General features: G+C 31.2%; 1 protein-coding gene across 9 annotated transcripts in view; it reads left to right on the forward strand.

Annotated features, from left to right (window-relative positions):
* Window positions 1–9,910, forward strand: part of LOC117171515 (CUGBP Elav-like family member 2) — a 979,205-nt gene that overhangs the window by 69,565 nt on the left and 899,730 nt on the right. For all 9 annotated transcript variants that reach the window (XM_033358892.1, XM_033358936.1, XM_033358918.1 and 6 more), the window contains exon 2: window positions 5,745–5,842. The gene's annotated coding sequence lies outside the window, so the exon portion shown is untranslated. The remainder of the gene's footprint in view (window positions 1–5,744; window positions 5,843–9,910) is intronic.

A 9,910-nucleotide genomic window follows, 5' to 3' on the forward strand; every position in this document is an offset into this window, starting at 1 on the left:
ACCAGGATCTTCGGTCTTCCTGCAGTCCGATTTCCTGAAATCGAATAGCTCAAGTACATGATAAGTTTCTTCACCAGGATTCGAGGGTAATTTTGAGCCACCAATCCTTATTTTCAATAGCTTATCTGCATTTTTTATTTGACAAGTAAAAATAATTCTAGTTGAATTATTTATAAAAAGTGACGTTTCGGACCTTATACACAACTTCGATGATGGTGACGATTAAAAAGATTATTAATAAATTATTATTAAGAAGTTAATAATTACACTGATTTGTTTGTACTGATTCGTTCATTTAATAATAAATTAATAATTGCAACTTAATTTTATTTTTTAATTAATTTTTGGAAAATTTGTAGTTGTTAAGTTTTTTCAGCAGGAAACTCGAAGGTTCTTCAAGGCGGATTCCTGCTTTCGGTAGATAGGCTTAGGCCTATCTACCGAAAGCAGGATTCTCGGCGAATTTCTGCATTAATATTTAGCCTATCTACAGTTTTGCATATAAATAATTGGAATTCGCCATTTTTGTTTTTGTTTTAATGAATAGAGCATGCCCGATTTACCCAAGAACAGTACTTTTCTTTTCAAAAAATCTCATACGTTAAAAGGTACAGATACAAACGTGTTTTATTGAATATCCCGGATCGTCTAAACTGCAGATGAGTGTTTCTTCATCAGGATGGCAGTATACTGATCGATAGTAACTCGTTCTCATGATAATACAGATTCCTAAAAACGTAAATACTAATCTAATAAGAAACTTTGTATTCATATCTTTATCTCTAATTAATATTAAGCATAAAGTAGAAATATTTATTCGCATACACAGCAAAAAAAAACTTAATTTAAGTCGGAAATTCGGCTTATTTTAAGGTGTCACAAAAATAAGCATAGGCAATCTGAAATTAAGAATCGCATCTGAACATTAAATTAAGAGAATTAGATTCCTGAAATTCAGATCAGGACTATTTGAAATTCAGGGAGGCATGACCTCAAATTCACGGTTGCTCGCTCTTTTATTAAGAATATATGTATACTAAAAGCTAGTGTAGCCTTAAGTTAATGCACTATCCTAACTGAAATAAAGGGTAATATCCTAACTAAAAACCAGGAATTTCTCACGCCTTACCGATAGTTCTCAGCTGTTCCTATATAATAGTTATTCGTTTTAGAAAATATACAATTTGGGTTCATACTTGTAAGAAAATACAGGAAAAGTAGGAAAAATTTAAAAAAAACGGTCTATTGGGGGTCTATTTTGTTGAGTTTATTAATCCAAATATTGGCTGACAACTGGAACTGGTACGAACCTGAAATTCAGGAAAGGTATCTTCCTTTATTTTAAGTGATGAAAGCCTTACAGGTTATTTCAGGTTGCTTTCAACTTACTTTCAGAACTGAATATTGAAATTTAGGAGGTTACTTAACTTTATTCCAGTAGAAAAATGCTGATTTTTTATTTAAGAAAAGTTAATGCTTTATGCAAGATAGTTTGCGCACTTAAATTCAGGTACTTCCTTAATTCAAGTCAAATCGGAAATTATGTCGAATATAACTTTGAGTATTTATTTTTACTGTGAAGGCTTCGATAAAGAATCCCCTGATAAAGAAGCCTAAATTGGTTTCGAAACATACATTAAAAAGAAACTGGGAAAAGAAAAAGTAAAAAATAGAGAGAGGTTGGTTTGGTTGTCTTATTTCTCCCTCTTACTTTCTTTGTTATATATTTGTCTAATGGTCCGATTATAATGCTGTTTGGAAACATATTTCTCCATTTGAAGACATTTTTTCGACTTTGTTTACGTTATGTTTTCAAATGGCCTCTCAAATTTATTTGAATAATTTAAAAAAATTACGTTTTCGTTAATAAAAGTTTAGAAGTTCATTGACGTTTAGTTCTAGAGTATTATAGAACTTTTAAAGTTTAGTTTCCCAAGTTGTCGTGATGGCATATTGAGAGAGTAATTTTCTTTTGTACGCACGTATCGTACCTAAATAAGGGAATCCACAAAGTACGTACGACCTCTTGGAGAACAGCCGTCAGTTCCCACAGGTATAAAGGGATATTGCACAAAGTAACAAGGGCTGGATGACAATGATACCCCTTCATATTTAAGGAGGTAAGGTAGATACCTACTATTCAAAACGCTGATCCCGGGTGGTAGAGTTCTAAGTAATGAGAGGAAATATTCTTTGAAAATATTCTCTTTTTTGTCGATGACTCTGAATTAAGCTATTCAGATTATTACGTTTTCCAAATGGGAAAAGAAATTTGAATAAGCCATAAAATCGCCTTTCATATTTTTATTGAAGAAGAAATTTCGATTGTAGAAGGCAAAACGCATATTTATTCGTCATAATGAACGACGTTTCGTTGGCATGGGTTCGCTAACCTCGTCAGGCTTTATATAATTAATACTTTAATTCTTGAATACTTTAATTCCATAATTTTTGCATTATCCCAATCAAATGTGTGACTAAAGTTGTATTGGTGTTAATGCACAAACAAACTCCGCTTTATTCTAATTAATATGCCCATTAATATGAGTCCTCATTCATTAGTCTGCCTGATGACATTGGCTTTTCGAACCAATTAGTGATAATATATGATTATCCTTTCTATTTAATGTCATGTCTAAGAAATTAATACGCTTATTCTGGTCTAATTCATAGGTAAATGGTAATTTTTTATTATGAGAATTGAAGGTCAGGATGAAGCCTATTTGTCTATTTTTAAAGTAGATATTGCAAGAATAGTGTACATTTCAATGTTTTCTTAAATTTTAAAGAACTTTCCTAATAATCAATATTTTTTAATGTTCTTGGTCTCATTTTGAAGCTATTTTCCGCAGTATCATAAAAGCTTAGAAGTATTAATCTTGAAAATGGCTTATCGAATTGCAAGGACTTGAAGCTGTAACAAAAAAGTTGAAAAAAATTTGAAAACATCTTATTTGCAAGAAGGTCAGAATAAAAATTGAAGAAACATATTTTTTGAGGGAATTTCATAGAAACTTCATGATTATATGTTTCATACACCCTACAGAAATATTTTTGTTACTACAAAGAATATTGCAATTATTGCAACTTCAATTCGTTCAATTGTCACGATTTATACTCATAAGCTGGTGTGATACTGTGGAAAAATAGCTTCAAAATGAGCCCAACAACATTTAAAAAAACAATGATCATGAAGGAAGTTATTGGAAATTTAAGAAAACATTTAAATAGACACTATTATTGCAATATCTGCTTGAAAAATAGACAAAAAGGCTTATTCCTGTGCTCATTTTCTACATAATTTTGAGAGCATCTAATCTTTTAAAGAGAAAATTTTTTGACTTTGACATATTCAAAATTAAGAGAACTTAATCAATCATAAAGGAAGAAGTGTATTTAAACTTCTGGCGTGTACTGGACATCATGTTTTTTTTACCCGTGTATCGTATCATCGATGAAAAGAATTCCTGAAAATAAAATCAAGAATCTAACGACCAAATTTGGACAACCACCACAAAATGTTCCCATTGGAATCTGAAAAAAAGGAACACTTCTCTCCCCTCCTTTCCCCCTAAAAAAGGAAAAAAAAAAGAAAATTATTCATCTTCACTTTGAACATTGATTGTGAATAAATTGAACTCTACTCAACTGTCTAAAACCATGTTACAAGGGATATTTGTAAATAAAGAGCTGGCATCAAGAGAAAGAAGAAATTAATGGTCATCTGTGTTAATATCTTTGAGTTTTTCTTTTACTTCGAAACTGTTATTGATATGTGAAATAAGGTTTTTAATTCAATTTAATAAATTATATCATAAATTATTATAGGCAAAAAATGTGTTGGGCTATCAATAAAACAAATAATAGGACGAAAAGAAACATCTTGTTCATGAATTTTTGGCAAACTATAACATTTAGCTAAAACTGTGTCAGTTAAAGTAAGTTGATTATTGTGGTATTTACAGAAAAAACTAAGAATAAAATTTGTTGCAGGAAATTTTTTAGAACAATAAAGTGTTGTTTAGCCAACTTCGCGTCTTTTAAAAAACAAGTGATGCCAATTATATAACCTATAAATACAGCAATTGTCACAACTGCATTGTAGTTATGATTCAAATGCCCAAATGTGATTTTGAGCATTTTTAATGAAAATAAACTGTTGTTCATAAAATATATGTGTCATACATTCTTTTCTTGCCTGAAATCAAAAGTTACATAATATTTATACAGCCTTGTGCAAATTTCATTAATTATTCATTTAAATTACAAGAATTGTTTTTTAAAGTAATTTTGAATCGCGCGCTAAGTGCGGCCAACCAGCGCGCAGCCCTAGCGCAAGCGCAGTAGCCCAGGGTGCCAACACTGGCATCACTGCAAAAAACATGTGTTTTTGATGGAAAAACAAAAGAAAGTTTAACCGATATTTGTGTAAAGTTTATCCTGTGAAGTTATTTTTAGTTGCAGAGAATCTTTCGTCGGAAATCGATGTAAAGTTTATCTTTTGTTTTTTCAGTGTTTTTATTTTAATAAATTATTATCACTAACATTGTTTGAAATGTTTGATGTGCTTACCTATAGTTTTCTCAAAGGTTTTGTATTTACTGGAATGTAAGTCGATGTTTCAGAAAGCTAATTCAACATTTTCATGTTGTAAGTGGATTTTAAAAAAACAGTGAGGTTACCCTTGTCAGCATTTGTAAAAAAGATATCAGGATTATTTTTCAAATAATTTTTTATCCTATTTAGTTTTTTTAGAAACTATATTCTTTGGATTTATTAATCTCTCTTCACAGTATAGTTAATATTAAAAGGGAATTTGTCTCTAATTTAATTTTTAAGGTCATTGTCTAAATCTGACGATTGAAGAACTGACTCTACATCAATGAATTCTTACTTTAAAAATTTTGAAGCAACGTTATAATCAGGTCCTAAGGAGACAATAGCAATTATTTCTGTTAGTATTTAAATGTTCGTTAATTTTCCGAACCAATTATCTTTATTTGTTTTCAATTGGTTTTGTTGATTAAAAAATAAGGATTCAAATTTAATTTCCTGTCTATTGGTGCGTTTTTTGTAAATAGAGTTGAATTTTATTACCGATGATTCAAAGAACTTTTTTTAAATATTATCATTCAAATCAGGTAGTAAACAGAAATCAAATTCTTTCACATGTGTACCAAATTAGGGTCTGCCTTCTTTTTTCTAACAATTTAACAAAACTTTCTAAAATATTAAATATTTGAAATATTGATGCGATACTTACAACTAAACAATGTTTAAGTTTTTTAATAAAATTCGGTAAAGATACCTCAGAAATTTGAGATGAAACGAATTAATTGTGGAACAAAAAGATCTTTAAATACACGTAATAATGAACATATTAATAAGAAGAAAACAAAGTTGGTTGTTTATTAAAACCACTATAACTTTAGTCCAACATTTGATTGGGATAACGCAAAAATTGTGGATCGAGAATCTCGATGTTTATGTAAACAAGTTCGTGAAGTGCCATTATTTAAAAAATCATTAAAGACCCCATAAATTCTTATCTTAAATCATCTACTTTGTTATCTGGTATTTTCGTGATATTAGCTTCAATATCTTTAATTATTTCAAGTAATTAGAGATACCTTTTTCATACAAAACGTGTTGCTGAAATCATCTCACAACCTCAAAATTTTAATATCTCTCATGAGAAAGCTCACTTCATAACGATTGTAAATCAAAAATATTCTCAATTTCAGAGCAAGCTTCCAGTAAAACGGGAAAAGGCGTGAAGGCAACAATAGGCTTCCTAAGGCTTCCTTAAGTTGGGTTCGAAAATCAGCGACTATCGACTTTGGTAAGTTATAAAGAAACAAATAAAATTAATTTATTTATAAATTGTTTTCCTGAACTCATAAAAAAAATCTCAGTGGATTATAATAAAGAATACAGTGATCTGGAAGTTTTTCTGAATCCAACGCTGTTTTGCAAGTTTGTTATGGTCAGGGAATTCCAGAAAATCACGGAATGTCCGGAAAAACATGAGATTCAAAGAATTTTAGATGAACTCAAGTTAAAGTTCATTTTATTATTTTGTTAAAAACTCGTTCCTTTTTTTTTATTAAATTCGACCATTTTTGGTTAAAAGTAACAATATTTTTTGTTTTAAATATACACTATTACATTTTTCGTTTAGAATTTTAATTTTTGGTTGAAAATTCAACTACTTTATTTTAAAATACTTTGAGGGGGGGGGGTTGAAGATTTATCGTTTTAGTAGAAAGTTCATATATTTTGTTGAAAATAAAGGGTTTTTACTGCAAATTTAACCATTCAATTTTTGGTTTGAATATTATCTTTTTTAGTAGAAATTTCAACTATTTCGTGAAAAATGTATGTATTCTTCTGAAAATTGAACTATTTTGTAGAAAAAAAGGTGTGTGTGTGTGTGTGTGTGTGTGTGTGTGTGTGTGTGTGTGTGTGTGTGTGTGTGTGTGTGTGTGTGTGTGTGTGTGTGTGTGTGTGTGTGTGTGTGTGTGTGTGTGTGTGTGTGTGTGTGTGTGTGTGTGTGTGTGTGTGTGTGTGTGTGTGTGTGTGTGTGTGTGTGTGTGTGTGTGCAGGATGTCACAAATGTCCCGGGACGGCTGCAAATTTCCTCAGGTAAGAAATTTTTTCAAGGAAATTCAAGTTTATTTTTTATGTGACTTTCAACGAAGAATTCAATGGTGACCTACATTTTTGTCTTGACGATGACCTTCAAGATTTTGTCAAGGTCAACTTTTTTACATTGAAACGCCCTTTTGCACATCAGGCATTGATAGAACGGGGAATTTCACGTTCAAATACGTACCCAGGTCAAGTACTGTTAGCGTTTCGCAAAGTTCGTTGTAATTTGTAGATTCTTGAAATGTTGAAATGTCAAAGAGAAGGGTGAGAAGAACACGGCGCGTGCGGAGAGATGCAGGAGTGTCAGTCGTCAGCAAACAGTCGAGACGAGTAATGAAATAGAGCGTTGATCGTGAGAGTTGGAAGACGCGCGTAACCGGCAAAACTATTAGAGCGAGCGCGATTATTATTAATGCGATATCTGTGCGTGGTTTCGGTTAAGGTTATTACTTTACTCTTGTAAGATAATTTCCAGGAGTTTACTCAATAAACTCCTACTTATCCAAAAGTGCGTCTTCAATTAATAATCGGACCTTTCCATAAGCGTTAATTAGGCTCTTCAATCCTTTTTTTACTGGTAATTCAAATTTCTAATCATTCAGAAGTGGGATAGTGGGCTAATAGTACATTTTAACCTTAAAGGTCATTCTGAGGACATTCAAAGTGATTTAGAAATGGGGGTTCCACTGGAAAAGAAATCTGACCTCGAAATTATATTTAAGGTTATTTTCAAGGTCATGCTTAAGGTTACATTGTTAAAGTTAGTAACTTCGCATGCTATGAAAAAAATGTTAAAGCTTCTATTCCCAGAAGAGCGCAGACCTTGCTTATGTTCAAATCGCCTTAGAGTGACCTTCAAGGTTTTTTAAGGTCAATTTAAAAAAAAATGGAAACCCCCTTTTTTCTACATCGGCAATCGATAGAAATGTAAATTTTACGTTCGAATATGCAATCAGGTCATTGGTCCAATTTGACCTTCACCCATAAGTATGCAGGCCTTGTTTAAGTTTAAATGACCTTAGAGTGACCTTTCAGGTTACAATTTACCTATTACATGGGTACATATTTGAACGTAAAATTTCTCACTCTATCGATTTCTGATGTAAAAAAGGGGCTTCCATTAAAAAAGTTAACCTTGAAAAAAACTTGAAGGTCATCGTCAAGACCAAAATAAAGCTCATCATTGAACTCCAACTTGAATGTTACTTTGATTATAAATATGAACTTGACCTCCCTAAAAAATATTTCACCTGAAGAAATATTCAGCCGTCCCGGGACTTTTGTGACACCCTTTATTTATAAAGAGGGAGGGGGAGGGTTTCTTGTATAGATTCTCTATAATCTGTTTTCTAGAATCGCGAAAAAAAAATTATAAGGAATTCATTATAGGACAATCATTATAGAACTACATTGAATTTCCCATAATATTTTTTGGTAATGCAGGAGTACAAGGTATTGTAAAATATAGCAGAAAGAGTGTACACCATATTTCAGGAGTAATTAACCCCTCGACAATTACCAAAACAGCATTGGATTTAGAAAGCCTGACAGATCCATTCTGTCTTTATCAAAATTCGCGGACGTTTTTTTCTGATGAGTTATAGCTTACGTAGGTCAAGGGTCGTTAATTTTGTAACCCTTCTTTAGTCCAGAGAATAATCGTAATGGATCTTAAGCGAACTATGTATTCCATGTATTTAATTTTTTACGTGCGATTGACAGGATTGGAAAGACGTGAATAATTAGAGTAACAAAAGGAGAATATGGAGTGAGAATAGATAGTGAAATATTTCAGAAGGCCGAGGTACAATTCACTGACGGTGAATTGTTTATAAGTGTCTGTATAATTGTTTCTAGCAGTCGCATTAGAGGGAAAATATTTTTTGAATCTGAATTATACATTTTCTGCGGATTTGACACTATAGATATAGGTCAGTTCCTTTAAATAATTCACAGGTATAATGGAGATGGATCGTTAATCATTCGATTAATCCATTATTGAATGCAGCGATAGCAACGTTGGCGTGTCGAATTCACGTGGGATCAGAGTTCGTTGGGTTTGACTGGGACAGTTCATCTCGTTTGTCAACTATTCTGTCATTCGCGAATGTCGTTCATCAGACGGCGTCCGGCTAAGCTAATGAAGGAAAAATTTAAACAAAAATAGTTTAAAAATTAACTGAAGAAACAATTCGTTTCCCCTGACGGCCATATCCAAGCAACAACAAAAAACACCAATATTTAATTCGAAACTTTTTTTTGTTTCGGCAACTTCTGCGTGCCTTTTTCAAATTTAACCTCGATATAGTTACTATTGGCTATTAATATAGAACAAGATAAATAATAATTTCACAAATTTATATAAATTGTATCTGATTTGAAGAATTGAATTAATCAAACATTTCTGAATAACGGAAAATCATTCCGAAACAATCATAAGATTGTGAAACCTCCCTTATCTACAAGATTTTTTATTCTAATTTATCAGTAAATCAAAATTTTGAAGTTTATTTATTTATAATGCAAAATAATTAATAACATCATTTTCACGTTTAAGGATGAATTTAATACAATATTCTATACTATTAAACACATTAAAAACAAACGTCAATTTTTTTATTAGGGACAATAATTGCAAGGATATCATCAACGTTTCTTTTATAAAGAATATTTGTGAATTATAATAAATCTAGAGCTATCAAACATCGTCACAACATCTAAAACACCATTAAATAGATTTTAGGTAAATTAGTGTTTTTAAGAATATCTTTAAGTTCCCAATTATTTTTTATAAACGAGCTAGTGTTTATAGAAACTGGTTTTAAAATATTAAAATATATTTATATTAATTGTAAGTAAAAGAATTAACTGTGAAAACAATTAATCTCGAAGTTAAACTTGGTTAGTGAACCTTTGAGAGAGCATGAGCTTTTTGTAATAACACTATTGTGAGTTTTTAGCGGTATGCATATTGATCATTAATCTATTTTTTGTTTTCCGATCTAATAGCTATATCATTATATTTATTTTCAATTGTCCTAAACATACTAGTTTTTATACTTTCATACCGAATATCATTCTTGAGAATTTTTTGAACTGTTTTGTTGTAGTGAGAGGATACTCACTGGGAAATCTGGAAATCTTAAAACTATGAATGTGGCAATATCAATCGAATTCGCATAGAGAGTGCTAAGATTTCTTTGAGATTGCTTGGACTGCCCCAATCTCAAAAACTTCTCGAGATCGGGACTCTCGAGGA

Source organism: Belonocnema kinseyi, chromosome 1 (genome assembly GCF_010883055.1).
Source record: "Belonocnema kinseyi isolate 2016_QV_RU_SX_M_011 chromosome 1, B_treatae_v1, whole genome shotgun sequence".
NCBI classification, from domain to species: Eukaryota; Metazoa; Arthropoda; class Insecta; order Hymenoptera; family Cynipidae; genus Belonocnema; species Belonocnema kinseyi.